Source organism: Ips typographus, linkage group LG10, assembly GCF_016097725.1.
Source record: "Ips typographus isolate SLU linkage group LG10, UJ_Ityp_2.0, whole genome shotgun sequence".
NCBI classification, from domain to species: domain Eukaryota; kingdom Metazoa; phylum Arthropoda; class Insecta; order Coleoptera; family Curculionidae; genus Ips; species Ips typographus.
This window is the reverse complement of record NC_138431.1, coordinates 1,759,902-1,787,437: the sequence shown is the minus strand read 5'-3', so window position 1 is coordinate 1,787,437 and position 27,536 is coordinate 1,759,902. Positions and strand designations below refer to the sequence as shown.

Sequence of the window (27,536 nt, the reverse complement as noted above, 5' to 3'; positions counted from 1 at the left end):
CTTAAAACTACTAGGGTTAGTTCTCCACTGTGTATTAAAAAGCATAAACCAACCGTGTCTTCGGAAATTAGATTGGAAAGTTCTGGCCATCAGCCCGAAAGAAGCACCAGAAGACGCTGTGCATTATGTAGTACTAAGACGAATCAAATACGAACAGAGTGGACCTGTTCAGTATGCAAAGTACCGTTGTGCTTGTCAAAGTCGAGAACATGTTTTCAACAATACCATCAGAAGGTAAGATAATTAAATAAATATATATATTTTTCGTTAAAAGTGAGAATAACTTTCAAGTATAGTGGTATTAAATTTGTACCACCCCCCCACAATTTTACTAAGTGTAAGATTAAGTTCAAAAAAAAAAAAAAGTTATATTTTGTTGCATTTTGTCCAATAAACGTGTTTAATTAAGAAAATTATGACTTTATTTTTTACGTGCAACATGGGTAAAACAGAGCAATTTTTGTTCGTACCTCTAAGGGATATGTTGTACAAACAAAATGAACAAGAAACCATCTCGATCACAGATTTCAAAAAATCAGTCGTAAAATATATGACATCTTATAAACATCAAACTGAAATTTTAGAAAAAGGCGTAGTTGCAAACAAAAGAAGTTTTAATCAAGAGATTAATCGCAAGGAAGGTACAAAATAAAATATTTACCAAACTTAAGGTAAGTTTTACACACACCATGTTATTTTGGAACGGCAGGTCTAAAACTTGACTGGTGTGTCTTTAGTATCCTGAAGCTTAAGTAAGTTTACCAATTTGGTCTAAAAAGTGATTAAAAACTGGCAAAAAATAATTTTTTCGAAAAGATTTTATCGTTTCATATTCCCTGTATGCATTGTTGTTCTTTGTTGTTTTTGATATCGGCAGGGCAGGTAGCAGGTAGAATGACATATTTTGACTGCATCATGACCCGACATCTTTTGAACGTCAAAAGGGCATTTTGTGATTGTTTGGAATACTGTTTGGCTTCAAACCGGGGTCACTATGAACAATTTACTTATAAAAAATACTTCTTTTGTTCTTAACTTTCTTTATATAAAGTTAATGATCACCCTGTTTTACTTTCTACGCCAAATTTTACCTGCTACCTGCCGTGCCAGTATGAAAAACAAGCACCTATCATACATACAAGGAGTATGGAAAGATAAAATCTTTTCGAAAAAAGATGAGTTTTTGCAAGTTTTTAATCACTTTTTAGGCCGAAGTGGTAAACTTACTTAAGCTTCAGGGTACGAAACAACCACCCGTCAAGTTTTATACTTCTAGTTCCAAAATAACATGGTCTGACATCTGCTTAAAAATTTAACACGTAAAATCCTATGTTGCGCGTTAAAAAAAACGCACTGTATATGCTCGAAACATGTCAGGCGTTTTGACTTCAGTTTTGAGGGTCTACTAATAAATACATTGTGGAGAAGGTTGCGTGTTTTTTCACCACTTTTACGATTTCACCTCCACTGCGAGTAACATAGACTACTACTTTACTCCGTAAAAATTTGAGTTTCAAAGTCCCAACCAATATCATCTGATCATGACTCAAGTCATGTGAAAAAGATTGATTTTATATTTGTTTCTGAAAGATTGTTTCAAACACGTTCTAAGTTTGTATACACATTAAAAAACGCGTTTTTTTTAAAGTTCTAACAATAAACATTCTGGCTCGTTCTTAGAAAACACACGTGATAAAAGGTTGATTCTTCGATATAAATCGGAACTGGGCAGATACAAAAAGTTATGTTAATCATTTTGCTGTAGGATGTTAATCAGTTGGAAAATAAATTGTACGTTAGATAGATATGAATGACTGATTGCTGGTCCTTGTTCACTCCCAATGTCAACTTCTGCACAGTTACTCAGTTCGCCATGCGTAGATTGACATTTAAAGGAATGACAATTCTTTTAATACATCCCCTTTTAGTCGGACATTAAATAAAAAATATGCGGCCAAATATTGTAGATAGGAAAATGCTACATGTGGTATAACAGCAAATCGAAATAGCAAATAACTACACAACTCGCGCCCCAATCTAGTTTATTAGAAAAATAAATAAGAATTCCAGCGTTCCCCTGTACGTCTTTTTATGCATCTCGCTTCACCGGGAGAATCTGAAACAAAGAAAATAATATTACAAGAACATAAAAAACGTCAACGTGTTTTAACCGATTTCAGCTGAATACCAAAAAAATTCAAAAACTTTTCATTACATCCAGAGATTTCCGAGAAAAACCGAAAAAGTCAAATTTCTATTTGTTTTTTACCACTTTATTAATGATTATATTGGAATTTACTCCGGATGTAATAAAAAAATTTCAATTTTTTTTAACCAAATTAGTTAGCAAAAAAATGCGCAACGTTGTCTCCATTTAACTAAAGCTCTATCAACAATAGTTTCTGAGATAGCAATGCTAATGCATCGAATTTGTAACACCCTCTATACAGGGTGTCCCATAACTATGACAATCTCTCGGTAGCATACAGGGAAGGGAATTCAAAATAATACGATTTGCTCATATAAACATTTTTCCTAAAGTTACTCCTAAGGGAGATATCGAGCCCCAAAGAGCTGCCTTCCAATTAACGTTTTTGACCGTAACTTCTGAACCACTTTGTATATTGTTGTATTGATTTTTGGGTTTAATGTTTTATCGAAAGAGACCTTCTGTTTGACATCAAAACCAGGTATCTCGTCTTAGCAGAAAGACAGGAACTAACTGGTACCTATGAGACAATTTGCTTAAACTTTGACAGCTGTCATTATTTTCAGCTGCAAACGCCATTAATGAATACTCTTTACATTTTTATCGAAAAATTGTACTCTACTTTTATTTCGATAAAATAAACGGTCTTCGAGTTAAATCGATTTTTCATTGAACTGCTTAAACTATTGAAATGAGTGAGAAAATGGATCATCTATTGGAAGAAAATAAGCAACTTAAGTTGGAAATTGCTAACTTGAAAGGGACACAATCGGCACACATTAATGATGTTTGGACAAGATCGTCTTATGCATCCGTAACTGCAGCTCCGACTAATAACAGTAAGGTACTCGTTGTGAAACAGAAAGGCCAGCGTAAGGATGTTAAACAAGTTAAAAAAGATCTACAAGAGAAAGTGAATCCTGAAGACCTCGGAATTGGAGTAAATATGGCTCGAACAACAAAGGATGGAGGACTCATACTTGCTTGCGGAAACGAAAAACAAATCACAGATATACAATCCGAAATCCAGAGTAAACTCGGCGAAAAATACGAAGTTGAACAACCGAAGATCCGTGATAATCGAATCAAAGTGGTAGGACTAGACGAGAGCGAGTATTCAGTTTCAGAGGAGGACATCGTCAGGAGAGTGATCAAGCAAAATGATTTGGATGCACAGAACAAGAACTTCAAACTGAAAATATTGAGAAAAACTAATGTAATAAACGGTAGATTCAATATCATATTTGAAGCGGACTCTAACACTTATAGCTTACTGATAAATAGGCAAAAAATGAATTTGGGCTGGAGTAGATGTGTTGTATACAGTGACTATGGAATTATACGATGTTACAAATGCAATAAATAGTTCAGGTAATCACAATGTGAAAGATTGCAAAGAAAACTATACAAAGTGTATTAATTGTATAACATCATCATACATAACAAATGAAAAGTATAGCACGAAACTGAATACTGATCATGTCGTTTGGGATGTATTAAATTGCGACACTTATAAGCGTGTCGAAACACTGCGAAAAAACAAATTTTTACGGTAGCAATTAAACGCTAACTTAGATTTAAATTCCCGTATCGTATATTTTAATTGCCAGGGTTGCTTGAATAATAAAGATGATATAATTGTATTGATTGAAGAGTGGCGGCCTAAGTTAATATTTTTTGTCGGAAACTCACGTGTCTGCCGATATTGATTTTAGTGAGTTAAAAGTAGATGGTTATTGTCTAGAACAGTGCTTAACAGACAATAGGAGAACTGGTGGAGTTTTAGTGCTCATTAGAAACGATATTAAGTATAAAGTAAAAAAGGTCGAGTGTATTGATAATTTTGTATGGTTGTTATCTGTTGAATTCTCTATAAATAGGATTAGATATTTATGTTCTGTGTTATATCACCCACCCCAAACTAATGATGCTCAATTTGTGAAATACTTTGAGGGCTACCTAGATGAAATTACTGAGTTTGGGGGAATTAATGTAGTCATGGGAGACTTTAACTTCGACATTTCGAAACCTAAATTCAATGGTGAAAAAATATTGTCCTGTGTTTATAAGAATGGATTCTCCCCGATAGTTGATGTGCCCACGCGAGTCACTGATAAAAGTGCAACACTTATAGATTATATAATAACAAACGACAGCGGTTTTGCATTCGATGTGCATCTCACGCCGAAAATTGGTGATCACGCCATTTTGTCTTTCCGTTTGGGTGGCGGAAGTGGTGGAGATGCTGATGTTGTGGTTCATGGTAGGTCTTTAAGAAATTATGATGTTGATAAATTGCACGATTGTATGTTGAGTAAAAAAAAAACAGCAGCAATTAAACAAAGCCTGGATAACAAATAATGTAAAAGATAACATGAAAATAAGGGACAATTTGTACGTTCGTGCCGTACAGGAAAAAGATGAAGACATTTGGAATGAGTATAAAAGAATCCGTAATTACGTGGTGGCGCAGATCAAAATTGAAAAAGAAAGATACTACAAAGAAGTTATTGATGACAACAGAAGCAACCCTCGTGAAATGTGGAAAAAACTTAAGTCATTGTTGTCAGGTAAAAGCAGTTCATTACCAACTGAAATTCAATTTGAAGATCGTAGGGTTTCAGATGATCATACAATTGCTCAGGAATTCAATAAATATTTTGTAAAAAGCATAGACGACATTTTAATGGGTATTCCTGTGAGTTCCGCATTGAGCGAGGTGGCGATCGAAGACGACGAAGACTTGCTACAATCTTACAAGATTCGAAAGCTTATCAATCGGAGATATTAAATCTATTTTGAAGGATATGAAAAATGTTGGGGGAGGTGTAAGTGGCATATCTAAAGAGGTTCTGTGTGATGTCTGTTTTGTGGCGTGTGATCGTTTGTTGAATGTTGTCAATACGTCCCTGTCCAGTGGAGAATTTCCACGTAAGTGGAAAGAGTCTACTATTGTTCCTGTTCCTAAGGTACCAAATACTACTCTGGCTACCAAAAAGTACTGGAAATTGCAGTTAAAAAGCGCCTACAGGAATATTGTGGTAGTGAATTTATGTGATACTTTCAAGAGTGAGCTGGACAGGGGTAATTTTGTGTTGGCAGTGTTTCTAGATTTTCGAAGAGCGTTTGAAACAGTTAATAGGGAGATACTACTGAGAAAGCTGATGTGCATGGGTGTCGGCGGTACGGTTCTGAGATGGTTCAAATCATATTTGTGTGACAGATACCAGAAGGTTAAATTAAAAAATTACATGTCACAGTCGCAATGTATTAGACATGGCGTACCGCAAGGAACCGTCTTAGGACCGTTGTTGTTTCTTCTGTATATTAACGATATAGTGGGGGCGGTGAGAGGGTGTAAATTGGAATTATTTGCTGACGACACAATGTTGTACAGGGTGATTGATTGAATTTTGACCACCCCCTTAACTTCCATAATTTTGATTTTAGCAAAAAACGTTAAATACAAAACTACAAGATATTTAGGTCTACTTTATTTTTAGATAAACAGTTATTATACAGGGTGTCCCAAATTTGAGTAACAAACCAAACTTATGTTTTTTTAAATAGAATGACCAACTTTTTATCCGATATTTGAATTCTACGTCAAATTCTAGGCTTAATTGATGTAAAATATCTATATCGATATTCAACTGTTTCCGCAGCAGCGTCCTTGATTGATTGAATTTTGACCACCCCCTTAACTTCTTTAATTTTGATTTTAGCAAAAAACGTTAAATACAAAACTAGTAGATATTTAGGTCTACTTTACTCTTAGATAAAGAGTTATTATACAGGGTGTCCCAAATTTAAGTAGCAAACCAAACATGTTTTTTTTAAATACAATGACCAACTTTTTAATCTATATTTTAATTCTACGTCAAATTCTAGGCCTAATTGTTGTAAAATGTCTGTATCGATATTCAAATGTTTTCGCAGCAGAGTCCTTGATTGATTGAATTTTAAACACCCCCTTAACTTCCGTATTTTAATTAGTAAAAAAACTAGTTGTAGCAACAGTTATAGATATTTGGGTCAACTTTTACTCTTATACAGGGTGGACCATAAGTAATGGGACATAGAGCTACAGCATATTCCTGACATCAAAATAATACGATTTAGCTGAATTGTCCTATACCGAAAGTTAATATTAAGATTTATTTTATTTTAGCTTTTTTGTCATATCTTCACGGTCTTTTGATATAAATTATTGAAAGTTGGTATAAAGGGGTTTTGGCAGGCGTAAAATACGATGCTTTCATTTGTTTTGTAGTAGCTGATAGGGGGCGCTAGCGGTAACCATCTCCGTCCCTTCAAGAGGTTCAAACTTTTTTTTTTACGGAACTGAAACGGCCATATGACTTCAAAATATGATTCTAAGATGTTTTCTACGTAAAAAAGGTATACTTGTTGTAAGTCTTAAAAGTCGACCGTTTTCGACTTATTTAATCTTTTATTATTGCATGCATTTACATGTACAGCAGATTTTAATTACTATTTTTTTTTAATTCTAAGTAGGATTTGATACAAAAACAAAAAGGGCGTTCATAACAACTAGCTTTATTTTAAAGTTTACAAACATTTTTTAAACGGTCAAATTTACATACAGAAACTGTTATGTGTGTAACTTAAGGGTATACAGCACATATCGTATTAACATACGACAATGCATGCAATAATAAAACATTAAATAACTCGAAAACAGTCAACTTTTAAGACTTACAACAAGTATACCTTTTTTACATAGAAAACATCTTAGAATCATGTTTTGAGAGCATATGGTCGTTTCAGTTCCGTAAAAAAAAGTTAGAGTCTCTTGAAGGAACGGATATGGTTGCAGCTAGCGCCCCCTATCAGCTACTACAAAACAAATGAAAGCATCGTATTTAACGCCTGCCAAAACCCCTTTATACCAACTTTCAGTAATTTATATCAAACGACCGTGAAGATATGATAAAAAAACAAAAATAAAATTTCAACTTTCACACCCTGTATCTTTCTTAATATTAATTTTCGGTATAGAACAATTTCGCTAAATCGTATTATTTTGATGTCAGGAATATGCTGTAGCTCTATGTCCCATTACTTATGGTCCACCCTGTATAAACAGTTATTATACACGCTGCCCCAAATTTGAGTAACTAAATTAAACTTTAATCACATAGGCGAGGAAACATTGTTAAAGTAACAGATGCTGCGGAAACAGTTGAATATCGATACAGACATTTTACATCAATTCCTAAAATTTGACGTAGTATGCAAATATCGGATAAAAAGTTGGTCATTGTGTTTAAAAAAACATAAATTTGGTTCGTTACTAAAATTTGGGACACCCTATATAATAACTGTTTATCTAAGAATAAAGTAGACCTAAATATCTTCTAGTTTTGTATTTAACTTTTTTTGCTAAAATCAAAATTAAAGAAGTTAAGGAGGTGGTCAAAATTCAACCAATCAAGGACGCTGCTGCGGAAACAGTTGAATATCGATACAGACATTTTACATCAATTAGGCCTAGAATTTGACGTAGAATTCAAATATCGGATAAAAAGTTGGTCATCGTATTTAAAAAAAACATAAGTTTGGTTTATTACTCAAATTTGGGACACCCTGTATAATAACTGTTTATCTAAAAATAAAGTAGACCTAAATATGTACTGGTTTTGTATTTAACGTTTTTTGCTAAAATCAAAATTAAGAAAGGTAAGGGGTTGGTCAAAATTCAATCAATCACCCTGTACATGGCGGGAGGTGAATTGGATATGATGGAGAGGACTGTGAATAGTGACTTGGACAGTTTATTCAACTGGCTCTGTAAAAACGGGTTCAGTGTAAATGCGTCAAAGTCCAAATTTTGTTTGTTTGGGAAGAAACACAGTTTAAAATCTGCAAATTTTTAAAGTCTGAATATAGTTATTAACAACCAAAAAATAATCCATGAAAATGAAATAAAATATTTGGGTGTAATTTTTGATCAGAGTTTAACATTCTACGCACATGCTGATTATATAACAAGAAAATTTGCGAAAAAGGTTGGATACACATTGCTCGAGTGGGAAGTCAGTTATCAACAAGTACTAAGTTGCTATTATACAACAGCATTGTCCTTCCACATCTCGAGTTTCTCGATTGTTCCACCCTCTTGTACAGTCTTCCTGCTTTCAAAATCGATCAAGTTCAGATTGTCCAGAATCGCGCCATGAGATGTATATTGAGGTGTAATAGATACACCCCTGTCGCAACAATGCTTAATGTTTTGAATATGTTGTGTATTAAACAGATGATCGTTTTTGCCACTCATGTGTTTGTTTTTAAAATAAAGCACGAACTTTATATTTGCAGTAAGATAATGTTTTTTAGTTTTATTTTGAGTGAGAGATGTACAATTTGTGTAGTCAGATGCACAATTCTGTGTTGTATAAAGGTTTGTATGATTTTAACATGCTGCCTAACTATGTGAAAAACTGCAACACTCTTACCGATTTTAGGAAATCTCTAAGAAAACATATTCTTTTAATGTAATGTTAATTTCTAATTTTAAATTTTTCTGTTTTGTTTGTAGATTTAAGTTCATATTGTTTTTACTTGAGTGTCATTAATTCCTGTTTTTTATTCGCCTGACCGTGTAAATGTTTATATTTATAGCTTTTTTTATGCTAAATAAACGCCATTATTATTATTAAACCACAATATTATTAAAAATATTCGTTAAACTAGTTTTTTTATGTAAATTAGTATTCAAAATTTATGTGTAGAATACCGAAAGATATGGAAGAATACTCGTTAATTGAATAAGCATTTAATTATTTAATTTTTTATTAATTTTTCACCTCTGCCAACCCCTACTGTCCCTATCAGCTTTCATACTTTTTCATTTCCTTCTGCATTAATTTCGCTTTCCATGTGTATTTTAAACAAAAAACGAAATCAAGAAACATTTTTATTAACCGTTATTAACGTTGTGGTTTAAGCAGTTCGACGAAAAATCGATTTATCTCGAAAACCGTTCACTTTATCGAAATAAAAGAAGAGAACGATTTTTTGATAAAAATGTCAAAAGTATCTATTAATGGTGTTTGCAGCTGAAAATAATGCTGTCAAAGTTTAAGCAAATTGTGCCTTAGGTACCAGTTAGTTCATGTCTTTCTGCTAAGACGAGATACCTCGTTTTGATGTCAAATAGAAGGTCTCTTTCGATAAAACATTAAACTCAAAAACTATTACAATATACAAAGTGGTTCAAAAGTTACGGCCAAAAACGTTAACTGGAAGGCAGTTCTTTGGGGCTCGATATCTCCCGTAGGAGTGACTTTAGGAAAAATGTTTATATGACCAAATCGTAATATTTTGACCTCCCCTGTATGCTCCCGAGAGATTGTCATATAGTTTGGGACACCCTGTATAGCGTAAAAGTTTAAGAATTAAGTGTAGAATTTAAAATGTTTTAAAAAATGTGGTTCTATTTAAAAATACCCATATTGTATCTGCCACAAGTTTATGCTCCACCCTGCATACTCAAAATAAAAAGAAAACATTTCTAATTTTTGTTTTAAAAAACATTTCCCAGCTTAAATTAAAACTGATATTATCACATAGCTATAAAAAGCAAAGATTACAAAACGGTGCACCTTAGATGTAACAAGTCTTCCTGATCAATCGATCAATGAGATCAAAAATTTAACAATATACAGGGTTACATTATAAACAAAGAAAATTTGGACTGTCACAATTTTACAAGATACTTTTTGTAGCTACCCAAATAGTTTACTCTGATTAAAATAATCAAATCAACCTTAATGTTATTATAGAAGAGATATTATTTATAGAAAGGAAATAGCTTGAATAATCAAATTATCTAAAAATTCAGAAGAATTTGCTTGGTTTTAAAAACACTTGAACTACACAAAGGTGTTTGCTTTATAATCATAGTACTCATAAGATAGAAGATATCTCGTACAAGCGGTGTCTTGAGTTCATCATTTGTACTCACTGTAAACTACCTCATTATTACTATTACTTTAAACATGCTTTTAGATAACACTAAATATAATACATATTGATTTGACGTTCAACAATGCAATTTACTAAAGTGAATAATGATGATTTTTGTTGAGATTATTGTGTTAACATAAAACAATAATGAAAACTGCAATGCTTTTGAAGTCATTTTGCAGTCAATTTCAGTAAAAATAGTTAACTAACATTAAAACTTGCTCTTTTATGCACTGTTCTAATGTAGTACTTCTTGGTGGGTAAATTGAGCCTTGTTTAAGTCAATTTCTTCATAAAAGTTACGCTTTCTCACATGAAAATGTAGTGTAAAGTATTCAGCATATGCCAGACACATTTCTGTAAGAGAGGCCTAATTTGTTACTTGAACTATACTTTAAAAAATCCAGACTAGAAAAATGTGTAGTAATGATGCATCAGCAGGGTTAAATACATAGGTTAAGTATGAAATTGGCATTGTAATCTTACCTGGACCAGCAGGCTCTATGTCCTTCAAAAAATATACATTTACTTGATTTTAGTGTATAATTTTCAACTCTTATTGAAATATTGTATTAAAATTAAAAATATAACTATTTTAGCAGCATGGGAATCTGTTTGACATAACAAAATAAAAACAAAAGCAGTGACAAATTCGAACTTTAGTTGACATAACAACAGATAGAAGATGGCTTAATCAGCTGAATTTGTTTCCTCAAAGTGATAAGCCGCGTGACGTCACAGTAGGGTGTTCGGGCTGCACAATATGCACTTAAAACCTTTTATATTATTTTTTACATTGAACAGTAGAAACTAGAAGTCTACTTTCACAGAATGTACGCACTACTTTCCATCTGAGACCATATTTATACAAAATGGTAAGCTCAAATAATCAAAATATAAAAAAATTTAACTTCATTAAGTAATGGATTGTTAAAAAAAACATTGCAGCTGCACAAATACAGGGTGTTACAAGTTAGATTCATTAGCATTGCTATCTCAGAAAGTATAGTTGATAGAGCTTTAGTTAAATGAAGGCAAAGTTGCGCATTTTATTGCTAAATAATTTGGTAAATAAAATTTTCATTACATCCAGAGAAATCCAACAAAAACAACTAATCAAATTTCTATTTTATTTTTTTCCACTTTATTATTGATTATTTTGGAAAATCAATTGCACCTTCTGGAGGCATTAATTTATGCTATTTAAGAAAATAATGTTTGTATTTAGCTACAACGTTTCGTTTTTTAGATATAAGCATCCACTTAATATTTTAAAATACGGACCGGGACTTTCGATTTCGTTTTTTTTTAGTAGCTACCAACCTACCAAAAACAATGATGTGCCACACTTGTCAAAAAATTATACCTAGTGTACTGTTTTTTTCAAATATGCATTTGAAATTCATGTTATCATAATGAGTAAATAGTTTAGTTTGATATGATTAAGCTGTTTCATCAAAACTCAACCTCGAATTCAAACATGTGAGTATCTGAAAAATAAATAACTAACCAAAACATTTTTTTTTTTTAATAAATGAATAGTACAGAATAAACTCTCTCTCTTTTTCAAAGGAGCAATGAACCTAATTATTAAATTATATAAAACTAAATTATCTACTCATTATGACAACATATCAATTTCAATTGCTTAGTTTTTAAATCTTAAAATACCAAGTACATAATATGAGTACACTAAGTATATTTTTTTGACAAGTGTGACACATCATTAGTTTCAGAAGGTATGTGGCTACTGAAAAATGAAATGAAAAGTTGAGGTCCGTATTTGAAAATGTGAAGTTGATGTTGGTATCTAAAAAACAAAATGTCGGAGCTGAAAACTAAAACTATTTTCTTGAAGAGTATAAAAAAGTGCCTCCAGAAGGTGCCATTGATTAAAGTGGTAAAAAAATAAAATAGAAATTTGAGTTTTCCGGTTTTTGTCTGATATATCTGGATGTAATAAAACTTTTTTGAATTTTTTTTACCAAATTATTTAGCAATACAATGCACAACTTTGCCTCCATTTAACTAAAGCTCTATCAACTATACTTTCTGAGATAGCAATGCTAATGCATCAAATTTGTAACACCCTGTATGTTTGCTTTACAATCATGGTACTAGATAAGCAAATGTTGTATCATATAAGTAATTTCGAAGCCATCATTTGATCTGAAGAATTGACACTTATATAAATTAGATTATTACTGTTCCTTTAAACATGCATTACTGCCATTATTTACTTAACATACTGCCTAAGTTCAATAAAATTAAAAAGACTAACTTTTGACAAAAATTCTCGGACCCCTATGTTTTATGTTTTTAATTTTGTTAACCGCTGCTTGTGTTATATGAATTGGAATTATACAGGGCCCAAAAACTGGGTATTTAAAATATTTTTGATCTTTTAAGTGGCAACAGTTCTTTATTATTGTATAATTTAGATTCTAGAAAGTAGAAACAAACAATTCTCAAGTATTGTGCCATGCAATTTGTACCACAATTGTCCTGTAAATATTGATAATTTGAAACCAATAATTTTCCATAAATCAGATTAACATCCCCAAAAATTATTGATGACATTTAAAAAAAAAAATGTAAAAAGATAATAAACCATCTTGGGACGTATAATTTTGAAAATTGTTTTTGACATTACTTTAAAAACAATTGAATATCAGTATGGAGTATGTTGCATGAAATATGTATAAGAATTGTTTGTAGAATCCAAAACCTCCTATAAAAATAAGGTTCCTAGTGTTTTTGCAAAAAGTAAAGCCCACTTTATAGAACAAAATTTAGTTTAAGTATTAGTAGGTATTAGTATTCACTGTAAAAATTGAAATTTGTGAATTCAGTTATTACTAATACTAAATTAAATTATTTTTTTTACAAACTCCTTGGGTCATAAGCATTGATTCTATTCTTAGTCCTAATATTAATACTATAATTAAAATTAAATTTTGTTTTATAAACTAGGCTTAAGTCCCTTCCATTTCATCAAATGTATGCAGTACATACTTTACAAAGACATTGTATAATACATATTAACTTAATATTGAGCAATGCCGTTTACTAAAGTGTATAATGATAATTATTAAACATAAAAAAATAATGAAAACTGCATTGGTTTTCATTTGAATGTTAATTTAAGTAAAATCAATATACTGACCTTAAAACATGTTTTTTTATTCACTGTTCTAATGTAAGTACTTAGTTGAACCCATTGCACACAATTTCACTCTTCAACTTGATTGATAAGTTGCAATCTTCTTAGTGGGTAATTTGTTCTTCGCTTAGATCAATTTCTTCATAAAAGTTGTATTTTCTCATCCACATGGAAAAGTAGTGAAGTATTCAGCATATACAGGATACAGATCTGTGAAACAGGCCCAATTTGTTAGTTGAACTTACAAAAATTGTCAGACTAGACAAATTTTCAGTAATGTATACAAGGGATACATCAGCAGAGATTATTTAGGTTAGGTATGAAATTGCCTAATTGCCATTGTAATCTTACCTGGGCTAGCAGGCGTTGTGACTATCGAAAAATATACATTTACTTGAATTTAGTGAATAATCTTCACCAATTATTAGACTATTGTAATAAAAATACAATTATTTTTTTTTTACACAACAAAACAACAGCAAAGTGACATGTTGGCATTTGACATCATATCAGATCCAAGATGGCCTATCAGCGGAACTACTTTTCTCAATGCGATACGCCAGGTGACGTCACAGTGGATGCTCCGGTGCACAATATGCACTTAATACCCAAGGGATTACAGGCGTTGTCCGTGGTTTTGTATTACTATTTGATTCTCTCTCTTCATTAAAGTATAGTATTTGTAGGAAAGGGTTCACGTTCAAGTTCGACTAAACGTTAGAGTTTTAGATTCATTTAGATTCACTAAGTATTGAATTTATTGTTTTAAAAGAACATTGCAGCAGCACAAAGATGTTTTCTTTACAATCATAGTACTTGATCGGTAGATGTCTCATATAAGTGGTTTCTAGAACTCATATTTAAACTCACCACAAACTACACTTTATTCAAAAATATTACTACTATTACTTAACATGCTTTTAGATAAGGCTACATATACTCATGACATATTAGCTTGAGGTTCAGCAATGCAGTTTACTGAAGCACCTAATGATGATATTGTTGTATTGTGTTAAACATAAAAGAACACTGTAAACTGCAATCTTCAATGATTTTCACTTTTCAGTGAATGTTAATATATTGGAATTATAGTTTAGTTTGTTAACGGTTTCTGTTCTGTGTTAACTCGATTTCTTTCGAAGAAATTTCAGTTAAAATATTTTGAAGTTTGAGCGATATGTATATCACAATTTTTTAAAATTAAGTAGAACTAGGTGGCTGTGCAGATATAATGTCATTAGAATCATTTTAGAGGAGATATAGTATAGATAGAGTTAAAAGCCTACTTTGCAGTTTGCATTAGTTGTAGACAAAGAAAAATCTTACATGGCTAGGACTTTAAATAGCATGTTACAGGATTCTCAAACTTACCTATATTTGGTCTTCTTAAAGCCCATTTTATATGAAATGAATAAATAAAATTTGATATTTCAAAAAAATTTTTTGGAAATTGGTAAAGCATTTGAAAATGTTCAAACAATAATAATGTTTATTTTGTTAGATTTGTTTTAGTTGATTTGTAGTTCCTAAATTTTCAGAAATAATAGAATTATATATTTTTATTATTATTTATTTTTATTTTTTTTATACTACTTCGCACAAGATCGATCATCATCAAGTGAAAACAAAGGTTTCCGCCTAAATGAATGGGACAACCACACGCGACCTAAATCTCATCCGACTCAAAATGGCTGCCGGAGTGTGACGTCAGTCGCTACAGAAGGAAACTGTAAATTGATCTGTTTGTCGACAATATTGCAGCAAAAAAAAACTGTAAACTATTACAGTTTTCTTCTATTATTATTCCACTCTAACTTGATAATGATTGGAAGTTCATTCACTCGTTCATTCATAATCTGATTCGAAAATAATGAATGGAGGTGAAGCTCATTGATAGAATGGGGCTTGCAAGTATGCAATAATATTTGAACCTATTTCGCCTTGGTTTTGTCACAGTCACAGACTTTTGGCAATGTATGTGGAATATGTGTAATGTGAAATATGCATGTGCTGTGCATTTGGTGTGATTAGTGCGTTAATTAAATAATAACAGAATACTTCCAATTGTGGTTTGGCTCATTCTAACTCATAGAATTTCATTTCTTCATCCATGAGAGTTGAAAACATATTGTAGAAAATTCTCCAGAGACATTATAGTCTTTCTTACCAACCTACACCAGATCAATGTAATAATTTCAACTTGATTTTTCTCTTTATATTCAAGCATTTGCCCTTGATTTATATGGCTTTATTTTCATTACTCATATATCTTTCATAAAATCATTATATTAGACTATGAAGGCTTTCACGGCCGGTCAAAACTGAAATATGAAAGTTATCCGGGCTTATAAGCCGCCAATGGACCACGGGTTATAAGCAAGCCCGGATAACTTTCATATTTCAATCATTATATTTTTTATCTGATTCTCTCATTTGAGAATGTCTGTAAAAAAGTGGTTTCCAATTATTATGTTATTTATTATTTAGTATGCATTATTGACAAAGACAAAATTATATATTATAAGTAGGTATTTATAAGGTCATGGATTTATAAAACTACTGACAAAACAATAATTTTTAAAATAAATGAATAATAAAAATTTTTTTATTATTCCTATTTCTTACCCTATAAAGTAAACAGGAAAGTTCAACCATTCATTAATTTTTATTCTAGTGGTTTTAAAAATCAGCTTAAATTTTTTGTATCCTATGTATAATATTATAATGTAATATAGTTTTATTAACATTTGCAAGCAGGTGATAAATTATTAGTGCAGAATATACATATGTATATACCTATAATAATAATAGGTAACTTGTTAAACACAGACTAACATCACTATTACAAAACCAGTCTTACAGTTTATCATTTTAGCTAGTGGGGATAAATCTACAAAATGTCCTAAGAAAGTAAGTCGCACCATAACCTCAAATCAGTATCCCTTCAATAGATAAATTTGTTTTGCAGCTCATTCCAGCTAGTTTTTCAAGCAAACGTGGTTTCTAGTTGTTGATACAAACCATCAATCATCTTCAGGCTTGGAAGTAAAACTTGAACACATTTGAAGTGTTGATAAGTGAAAAATCATGGAACACAGACCATAGTTGAACCAAGTTGAATTAGCACATAAAACCACCTCCTATATTGTTCTTTTTTTTTTCAGTAGAGTGACATGTTTTCATAAATGGGTAGATATCACTGTTCAAACTTTGTTGGACTTGCCACATCCACAACCTACATCAGAATTTGGACTTTCTAAACAGGTGAATTAGGTAGGTACTTTTAGTATCATAAGTAAACTATAATAACTATTCAAATAGATTTGTAGGAGAATCACAGTTACAGTAGTGGACAAAACCTGTCTGAACATTGAAAATTGGGTTGGTTAATCTCCTGGAATCATCACTTTCAAAGTTATCTGGTTTAGTGACTTTTGTGTTGTGTTTTCTTTTGTTCATGTGTTTAAGTTCAACCACAGGTTCCACACAACAACTGTTTTGTTTGTTGTACCTATGTTGTATGTAAATAAAAGGGATTTTTTGGAATCACTGATCAGATTATTTTTCCTAGATTTACAAGTTAAGGTATCTTAGATGTCTTAAACATATGATGTGATGATGTCTCTTGAACAAGTATTACAATAAATCTTCCTATAACAGGAATAAAAATGGGGCCCTAAGTAAGAGTGGGACCCTAAGCAGACAGCTTACATTTATTAGTGAATGATTTTAGCCAAACTTGAAGATGGCTTAATCACTTAGTGTTATGAGTCACTAGGTGCTGTTAGCTGTTATGCTAAGTTAGGATTTTATCTCTGAGCTTTCTAGAACTTTTTTCCACTGTTTGTTTTTTGCCATCTGTTCAAAGCTCTTCACCAAACTGGATGTAGGGACTCTGCAAGTTGAAGTGTGAATCAATAATAACATAATAACAAACTTTCAGTGTAAAAATCGTTTTTATTTGCAATAATTGGTTGTGGGGAAAAGTGGGTACAACTAAAAGTTAAGCACATTTTGTCCTTTCTTAATCAAACCACAGACCACTAGTTGACTAGTCCATTATTGTTTACAAACCTGAGAAAATAGAAGGAGTGCAAGACAGCTGGATTTAATAATAGTTTATGTTTTATATCTACCCATTTTTGAAGACTCCTCATTGTACTGAAAAAAATCCATGTGGGAGGTGATTTTTTTTTATCCACTTTGACTATGGTCTGTGTTCCATGATTTTTCACTTATATACACTTCAAATGTGTTCAAGTTTTACCTGCGGGCCTGAAGATGATTCATTGGTGGTTTTTATCAACAACTAGAAACCACGTTTGTTTGAAAAACGTAACCATTCAACCTGGAATGAGCTGCAAAACAAATTTACCTATTGAAGGGATACTGATTTGAGTTTATGGTGCAACTTACTTACGACATTTTGTACATTTATTCCCACTAGCTTCTAATAAAGTATCTTTATCGGCTTTCCGTTTCATTTTCTTTGCTTTATGTATGTAATAGTTAAAATGTATGTAAAAATTAACTCGATTAACAAGTTTGGCAAAGAGATAAAATGACATTTCTTTGTTATGATTGTAAAATGTTGGCAGCGCGGAAATTTGTTTACGGGCCATAGTTATCGTGCGGCGGGACATTCAAATTTTCGGATTTTTAGAGGCGTTTTGCGACTAAACGACTAAACCCACAGTACTGAAAAAATTACAGGTTGATAGCCGAAGTTGCACTCTACAACTTTTATTAAGGAAGTTTTATAATTAAATGAACCGTACAGGCGCAAAAAAAATCAAAACCGTTTTCCCACGTTAATCTCCTAATAATATACAACATACATATCAATAAAAAATAAACTTATTGTTTTATTTAACTTCTATCTACGTTAGGTTAGGTTAGGTTAGGTTAGTTTAGTTTAGGTTAGGTTAGGTTAGCTTAGGTTAGGTTAGGTTAGGTTAGGTTAGGTTAGGTTAGGTTAGGTTAGGTTAGGTTAGGTTAGGTTAGGTTAGGTTAGGTTAGGTTAGGTTTTAAAATCGATGATATTACGAAATAACTATAAATTGGCATGTCTATAAATATAATACATTTTTCTACTTTATACTTGAATTAAAAATGCATGATTATTTATTGTTTGTTGTTTGTAATAAAATTTTGTAAGAATTATGATCAAAAAGTTTTTTTTTGCTCTTAAGTGATTCCCTCTCATAACAAAAAAGGTAGGTACTTTATTCTGTAAACAATTGTGGGTATAAAACTACTTAGTAAATACAGGGTGTCCGGCGAGGTAAGGGACAAAATTTTACTATGAGTTCTTTAGGTAAATTCGAGTCGAAAATTAGTTTTAATAGTGTTATTGTGCCCAAAAACTACAATAATGCCGGAAAATAATTTTATTTAAGAAAAAAAATTTTATATTACTGTGAAAATAACTGTTTACAATAATTGCTCAAAGTGTCCACCTTCACATTGTAAGCATAGTCTAGCTCTTTTAATGATGTGGCTGATAGCTTTCCCAATAACACAGGATAATACTTAAATAAATAAAATTAAATTTAAAAAAATCATATCTTGGTAAGGAAGCATTGGCGGACCCATGTTCATAGGACATTTTCGACTAGAATTTACCTAAAGAACTCGTAGTAAAATTTTGTCCCTTACCTCGCGGAACACCCTCTGTATATATCACATGAACACCCTCACTACCTTTTTCAGCAAGCAAAATTACTTGTGACCAAAAAAACACATCAACTTAGATATCGAAGGGGAAGTTTAAAACTATAGTGGATAAAATTTTTAAATGGCATCCCTAGCTTGTAGCACATTATTTTAAAACCCTTAAAAACCCCGATTCATCACCGTTTAAAAAACTGAAATCGGTTAATCCGTTCTCGAAATAGGGTCAAGATGGCACAATTTTTACTAAAACACAAAATCAAATCAACTTTGTTAGTTTTTTCAATTTTGATTTTCAAATTTGTTAAACAGTAATGAATCGGGGTTTTTAAGACCTTTAAAATAATGTTCTACAAGCTAGAAGTGCCATTTAAAAATTTCAAGTGGGGACCACCGGGGGCAAAACCTAAAATACCATGCCCACTGATTTTAAATATCCCCTTCGATAACTAAATTGACGTGTGTTTTTTGGTAAAAACTAATTTTCTTTGCTGAAAAAATTATTTTCAGGGCGTTACACCATTCTGATCTGTGTCGGTTCAAGAACTTCTGTGGAAGCCTTTATAAAATATTGATTTTACCCGAGAGTCCGCCACTACTAGGTCATGGCCAAACGTAATATAATAGTAAATGGTAGTAAATTAATAGTAAAACGTGTCTCTGAGATCGCGTATAGTAAATTTAGTTTATCACTTAAGTTGAAGATGGCGCCCCCATTGCGTAGGTCCCCTGTTGGCCAAGCGCCATCTCCCCGACTAAACGTGTACTTCGAAAATTTTTATGTATATCGATCGCGCTTGGATGTTTGCGACGATGCCACTTTGTCAACTATGTACCTATAACTTGAGAGTGCAAATGATATACTCAAGAAAATGCACTAACATTTTTAAAAAATTTAGACTTAACCCGAACAGCCCAATACCAATATCTACCAATATTGCTCGTAACTAACCTAACCTATAACTTATAAAATCATTTTATTTAATTACTTAGTTAGATACTTCAATAACCGCCATTTGCACCGTCTTACTTTAAGCTAAGCTTAAGTTAAGTGTGGTTCAGAGTGTGACTTTTTTCACCTAAACTGTCACAGTCTGACCCACACTTAACTTAAGCTCGGCTTACAATACGGCGATGCAAATGGGGGTAAGTATCGTTCGGATTCTTGAGAATAAATAACCCATTAATGTTTGTTAATCGATCATTTCAGAAAGTAAATATATACATTGCATATTATCAAATAAATAAAATGAAAATAGAACTTTGAAACATAACTTATGTTACCAAATAATCATAGTAAAGTTGCTAACCAAGTTAGCCTCTCCCATGATCCTTATTGGTTTTAAGTCCCTGCATGTGAATACGTCAATGATATTCAAAGAATGGCTTATTTAAGTCAATATAGTTATTAATAATATTAATAGTTATTGTCAATATAAGTCTAAATATAAGATTAATACTAGATTAATTACACATTATTACAAAAATAACCACCACAAAGACTTTTTATTATTACAATTGGCAACGTTGCATCAAACGAACAGTAGGTTCGATGAGATTTATGCCCAATGCACAGTAGGCTGCTTGAGATTTAGGCTCGTAGCTACCGTCTCAAATGAATATCCTCGAGTCCTCGAGTAAGCTTCCACAACCCATCCAACCAACTTCTCTATGAACGTACAAACATGACCAAAATAACTGACAGACTCGTACAACTCCAAAACAAATGGAAAAACAATCCACACAAATAAAGATTGTGTATATATACCAGGTGTCCAAGAGCACCCTGGACATAGGAGATTAACATGGGAAAATGGTTTTGAATTTTTTGCGCCTGTACGGTTCAATTAATGGAAAAACGCTTTAGATAAAAGTTGTAGAGCACATTTTCGGCTATCAACTCGTAATTTTTTCAATACCGTAGATTTGACCATTAAGACAAAAAACGGATCTAAAATTCGGAAATTTTAAATCTCCCGCCAAGCGGTCGTTAAGGAAAGTTTATATCCGGCCGTGCTACCAACCTTTCAAAATCATAACAAATCGCTGTCAGTCATTCTGTAATCAAAACATTCAAAACACGTTTATTTAGTAATAATTTTGAGTTACTACCCACATACTGCGAATAAAATACAAATAAATCGTGATAAAAACACTTTATCAGTAGCCACAGCCCAAAAATCTGGTAAGTTGCATTCATAACCTCATTCAATGTCTCTGTTAAACTTATTTACTTTGTAGCAAAATTCTTAAAGAAAACACTGGTTTTGCTTGCAAATATTTAATGAGGATGACCGAATCACCTATCTCAAGCCTCTTCATAACACTACCAAACGATTTAAAGTGATGAAAACAGTGGACAATGAAGATCTTTGAAGATAAGTTTCCTACTGTACAGGGACAACAACAAAGGGGCCAAATACTTCCTTCAAAAGTGGTGTGATTTAGTTTCAATGTGCTTAACTTCATGGACTATCATCAGCGAGGGTCTTCACCAGTGTTGCAACTAAAACTTAAAATGATTCAGTGTTGATATCTGACTTAAATCTCAAAATTTGATGTGCCTGTGAAATGTGAATAATCTTAAACTGGCTATAAAACCTCTGAGAAACCCCTTCTAAGAAGAGAATATGGACTTACACAGTCAAATTATCAGTCAGGTGACAAAACTTTTTGTATATGGGTAGGTATTGTTGAAAAACCAACTTTTCAATTGAGCTATCTACATGAGCTGTTCTATACTAGGTTTAGGTATTAACATTATAATTGTGTTCTTTTTTCCACACACTCAATTGTTCCAAATAAAACTTTGTACACTGAACGTTTGTATTAATTATTTATTCACAGTTCAAGGTACAGTATACATTTTCTTCAAGTGAAAAACTTAGGTACAATAGGTGACAAAGAAAACTGGTCTTACCACATAAACAGTGATTGTTCCACAGATTGAGTGTGAGTGGGTGAACCTTTCACCATACAAGCTATGCTAAAAACAACTTTGTCTTACTAACCTAATGTTTGTTTGGATAATAGTGGAGTTCCAAATTAGCAAAGGTAGGTGAAATGTAGTGATTGAAAGTCTCTAAAGAGAAACAATTTGCTTCTAATTCAATACACCATGTCACAGGACATACCTTTACTAATCAAATGTGAACTCGAGTTACACATTACTTGCAAATAAACTATGTTTGATTAGTAGACATTTTACAAGTACCTATCCTTGTAGGTGAATGATGTTCAAGTTAACTAATGGAGCTAATTAAATATCAGTACTTACCTTACCCTGTAGAGATGGGAAAAAACATTGACAATCAGTTATGAAAAATGCCTTTTTATTAACATCATACAATGTAAAACCACTTAAACACTATGGTGTGTTGATAACACTACAAAACAGAAGGATACAATAAAACTATCAGTCACATAGGTCACTAAATTGCACCACTTTTGAGGGAAGTATTTACCCTCTTTTGTGGTCCCTGTATAGTAAAGCAACTTATCTTCAAACATCTGCAGGCCTTCCTAGTCCATGTTTTTATCACTTTAAATCGTTTGGTAGTGTTATGAAGAGGCTTGAGATAGGTGATTCGGTCATCCTCATTAAATATTTGCAAGCAAAACCACTGTTTTCTTAAAGAATTTTGCTACAAAGTAAATAAGTTTAGTAGAGACATTGAATGAGGTTATAAACGCAACTTACCAGATTTTTGGACTGTGGCAACTGATAAAGTGTTTTTATCACGATTTATTTGTATTTTCTTCGCATTATGTGGGTAGTAACTCAAAATTATTACTAAATAAACTTGTTTTGATTACAGAATGACTGACAGCGATTTGTTATGATTTTAAAAGGTTGGTAGCACGACCGGATATAAACTTTCCTTAACGACCGTTTGGCGCGAAATTTAAAATTTCCGAATTTTAGATCCGTTTTTCGTCTTAATGGTCAAATCTACGGTATTGAAAAAATTACGAGTTGATAGCCGAAAATGTGCTCTACAACTTTTATCTAAAGCGTTTTTCCATTAAATGAACCGTACAGGCGCAAAAAAATCAAAACCATTTTCCCATGTTAATCTCCTATGTCCAGGGTGCTCTTGGACACCTGGTATAGGGTGTCCTATTTAAAATAAGAAAGTTGTGATCGACTTCCGGTATAAACGGAAGTACAACCATATTGAAAATATTTTAGTTAGATTGGGCATGCCCACATCAGTATCCTGCCAAATTTTCAAACCTAACCTAACCTTATTTAAAAAGATATCCCAAAACTAAAAGCATCTTTTCATTGCCACTTTTTTCCAGCTATTCGATGATAGATTCAAATTTGCCACACGACGTTTCGTTTTTTGGCAGCCATCATCAACTTTCTTTTTTTTTATGGGCGCCATATTGGATTTTTAGCTCACCAAATAGTACGTTTTTTTCTGATTTTAGTGATGTATAACAACTTATGATTTGCTTCATAAATGACAAAATAATTCAATAAAAACTAATTTTACCTTAGTTAGCTTTGAGTTAATGAGACGTTTTATGAAGATTACTTGGTAGTACTTGTCACACGCAATTGGCCTGAACATACTTAGTCACAAAGGTGTACACGTGACTTAAACCGGTTTATTCACTTGAAGAGCTTAGGCCACTCGCTACGCTCTGGACCAAGTTGTTCTTTTCGTGAATAAAAAATGGTTTAAGTCACTTGCTGTATAAATGACTAATAAATCACTCTGAATGACATTCGCCTATTTACAGATGTAAACAAACATCAATGTCACATCTACGGGGCGCGGTGCAAATTTAATAGAACTGGCATTTTAGTTTTTTTTTCATATAAGAAGAAGTTCCTAAAATGATGATCTTTCTCTTGAAAACATAAATGAACTGTTTAAGTTAGAAATAATGCTAACAAATCTATTCTTCCGATTAGCCTAAATAGTTCAGCAATGCTTGAATAATAATAACATTTTGTGCGGGGGTTTCTTATTTAGATACATTTTAACTATGATTGACTTGCTCTAATGTTCGTCCGAATTATCGTGTTTGACAAGTACTGTCATTTTAGAAAACTCAAAGCCAATAACTAAAGTAAAAATAGTTTTTACTGAATTATTTTGTCATTTACCAAGCACATCATAAGTTATTATACATCACTAAAATCAGAATAAAACGTAATATTTGATGGGATAAAAATCCAATATGGCGCCCATAAGAAAAAAGAAAGTTGATGATGACTGACCAAAAATGAAACGTCGTGTGGCAAATTTGAATCCATCATCGAATAGCTAGGAAAAAGTGACAATGAAAAGATGCTTTTAGTTTTGGGATATCTCTTCAAATAAGATTAAAAATAAATAAAAACAAAAAGTCAAATTTTCAGTTTTTTTCGGATATCTTCGGAAGTACTCGGAAAATCGAAATTTTTAAAACAGCATTTGGTTGAGCTTTAAATTGCGCAACTTTGCCCCAATTTAAACTTTCTCGTATCTCTTATGGTTTCTGAGATCCCAATGGTGAGGGTCGAATTTGAATTACCCTGTATAGAACACGTCCTATTTCCAAATAATTTGAAGTAAAATTATTTGATGGTAAATTTGACGTGCAATTTAGCTTTAAGCGGGTTTTACACCGACACTTGGACTTCAAATTTGTGAGATCAAAGTAGCTTCAACGACAAATTGTACCTACTGTAAAGCGAAGTTGGACTTGAAATTAAACATCCAATAATTTGAGCTCCAATTATTCACCAAATAGTACATGTTATTGCTATTTTTATCCAATTTATTGGATCCAATTACGGTTTTTTTCGTGTTGCCAACACACAAAAAAGTGAGGTTAAGGTTATTATTTTGGATTTTGTGTTTGAGGGATTGACGGATTTAATAAATAGTCAACCTAAATACAGAAATTTAAACATGAGTTGCGGAAAAGATGTAAGTAGGTATTTGAAACAATTTAATTATTTTATAATTTCTTCACATCACAACTGTATTAAACCAAATCCTTATTAGATAGCAGAAGCTTGACTTTTAATAAATCATTTTTAGAAACAATACTGCTTTACGAGAGATCAAACAAAATTTATTATAGCTGCTTATGAACTAAGCCCAATCTTATATGATGTTAAACACATGGACTATAAGAATAAAGGAAAAAGGCTCCGCATTTTACAAGACATAACAAAACAGTTTAATAGCAAATTTAAAGCCACCATTAACCTTGAAGATATGAGCAAAAAGATCAATGGTCTAAGAACTCAATATGCCAATGAAAAAAATAAAGTAAAAAAGAGTATGGTTAGCGGAGCAGGAACAGAGGAAATATATAAACCCACTCTTTGGTGCTATTCGTTGCTGTCCTTCCTTGATGAGAGCAACCCTGTAAGGGAAAGTCAGTCCAGTTTAATAATAGAGAACCTTGAAAGTCAGAATTCCGATTCAAACTTTGAAATTATATTTGATGGAGATATCCAAAATCTGAATGAAACATCAGCACAAGAAGCAGTACTTGTCAACTTAGACTCTCCCTTGGCTTCACCTACCACACCATCTAGAGACTCTCTACTAGTCAATCTGGTGAAATGAGGCAAACCAGAAAATCCAAGGCAAGGAAGACTTTATCTGAGTCAACAAAGATTTTGGAGAAAGCCACAAGGGCTTTAGAATTATTGAATGTTGGTACTCACCTCCTTTTGAATTTTTATACCTCCACTGTGTGAATATGGACTTTAAGAAAAAACATAATGAAATTAATTTACAAGGCTCAAGGAGAAGAAGATTGAATCTAAAGAATAAATATTCGCATTTTATTTTTAATTATTACTTGGTTTAAGACTACTACTTGGTTTTAATATACGTTTAATTACCTGTTAAACTGAAAGAAAACATGTAATGCTAATTTGAATAAATAAATTTATAAATGTACATGCTTACAATGTACTACACTAAAGGCCAGATAAGATAAGCAATAGCTTTTGCTAATGATGAGTTTCTAAGTACTCCTCCATCTGATACTCTTCCATTTACTCCTACCTCAATGTACGTAAAATTGTACTGAGCATATACTAAAGCCAGAAGGACAATGCTGTGTGATCCCTTATAATTATAATACATTGACCCTTCATTTCTAGGGGCCTGAAAAACAATGTGTTTTCCATCCAAGGCACCTAACACATTTGGAATATCCCATTTATCTTCAAACTCCTTCGCAATATTGAGCCAGTCAGCAGGTGTATTGGGCATCTAAAGAAACAAATAGAGTGAAAAATCAAATAAGCCTTTTATATATGATTTGAAATTACTTACCTTCAAATACTCATCCTTTAATAGGGAATAAATTGCTCTCGTTCAATTTGACCTTTCCTTCCTTCCTTTTTTGGAAAGTCGCTTTATGAATAAGTTTCTCAAACTTATTTGAATCAAATGCCCGGTGTAAAGCCCGCATTACTCATTACAAATTAACTTTATATTTCATTTATTTGTAGGAGTAACGATAGACTTATATCGTAGTAAATGTTTAAAAACAGACATTTTTTCAAAGTTATATTCAATTATGAGTTTCATTTTAAATAATAACGTTATGTCAGTTATTAAAAAAAACGTAGTGCCTTGCGAAATTGTTTGTTTCACTTCGATATTTTAATAAACAAAAAAGTTGTGAAGAGTTTTCAAAAAAGGCGAAATTCGAAAAACGCCTTCTAGCGCCGCAAACTGACAAGATATCTAATTTTTTCAAAAATTGAATATAAATTTTTAAAATTTATTTAAACTTTTAATATATTAAAATATATAATTCTAATTCTAATATATAATTCTAATTTTCGCAGATTTTCAGATATATTTGTCAAAATTAGAAAATAGGTTACGTTGTCAAGTCTACATCGTTTAACGTACCTAACAGTTGTCAGAATGTACGAAGTGATGTTTTTCTGACGGTAATGTTTCCTTTAACCACCGCGGACTTTTTTGTGGTTTAGAGGAAAAAAGTTGCAATGACAAAGTTCAATTAATTATTTGAATTAAATTCTATCAACAATAAAAACATAATTTTTATTATTTCCTTAAAATTGCAAGATCAAACCATACCATATGATACATCACCGTAATCAGAAAAAAAAGCACTAATTAAAAAAATCCAATAAAATGCTCATAAGAAAAATTAAAATTGATGATGATAACCAAAAACCGAAACGTCGGATCTAAAGTATGATATTGCCATGTTGTAATGGAAAAGATTGAAATGGTAAAGTATCATATTTTTTTGTTAGTTTCAATTAATCAATAAAAAATAAAAACAAATTTTGAGACGTTCGTTTTTTTCATAAGTTATATCCCGAGACGTTCAAGTCTTTTGCAAAATTTTGTTTGGAAAATGATTGAGAGTAAATAATTCGACGATTTCCAAAGAATTATATAGTCGAAACTATTTGCCTAAAAGAAAAATTTTGCAAAAAAAGTACCAATGCACATTTTACGTGACAAATACATTCATTCATTGAAACGG

The 27,536-nt window shown here is 32.0% G+C and overlaps 3 long non-coding RNA genes across 5 annotated transcripts; 1 reads left to right on the top strand and 2 right to left on the bottom strand.

Moving 5' to 3' along the window:
• Window positions 1-596: 596 nt before the first annotated feature.
• LOC145734378 (uncharacterized) lies at window positions 597-13,855 on the bottom strand. The gene is made up of 3 exons (XR_014179420.1): window positions 13,716-13,855; window positions 13,368-13,574; window positions 597-2,116 (listed from the first exon to the last, which is right to left on the bottom strand). It is a non-coding gene; the product is annotated as an uncharacterized LOC145734378 (long non-coding RNA).
• A 1,143-nt stretch (window positions 13,856-14,998) lies between these two features.
• Window positions 14,999-16,910, top strand: LOC145734633 (uncharacterized). The gene is made up of 3 exons (XR_014179469.1): window positions 14,999-16,274; window positions 16,333-16,637; window positions 16,686-16,910. It is a non-coding gene; the product is annotated as an uncharacterized LOC145734633 (long non-coding RNA).
• A 391-nt stretch (window positions 16,911-17,301) lies between these two features.
• LOC145734632 (uncharacterized) lies at window positions 17,302-17,954 on the bottom strand. 3 transcript variants are annotated; one of them, XR_014179467.1, is made up of 3 exons: window positions 17,781-17,954; window positions 17,501-17,722; window positions 17,302-17,438 (listed from the first exon to the last, which is right to left on the bottom strand). It is a non-coding gene; the product is annotated as an uncharacterized LOC145734632 (long non-coding RNA). The 3 variants fall into 3 exon arrangements; XR_014179468.1 differs by having other exon boundaries at window positions 17,785-17,954; XR_014179466.1 differs by lacking the exon at window positions 17,781-17,954 and having other exon boundaries at window positions 17,501-17,774.
• Window positions 17,955-27,536: the final 9,582 nt, after the last annotated feature.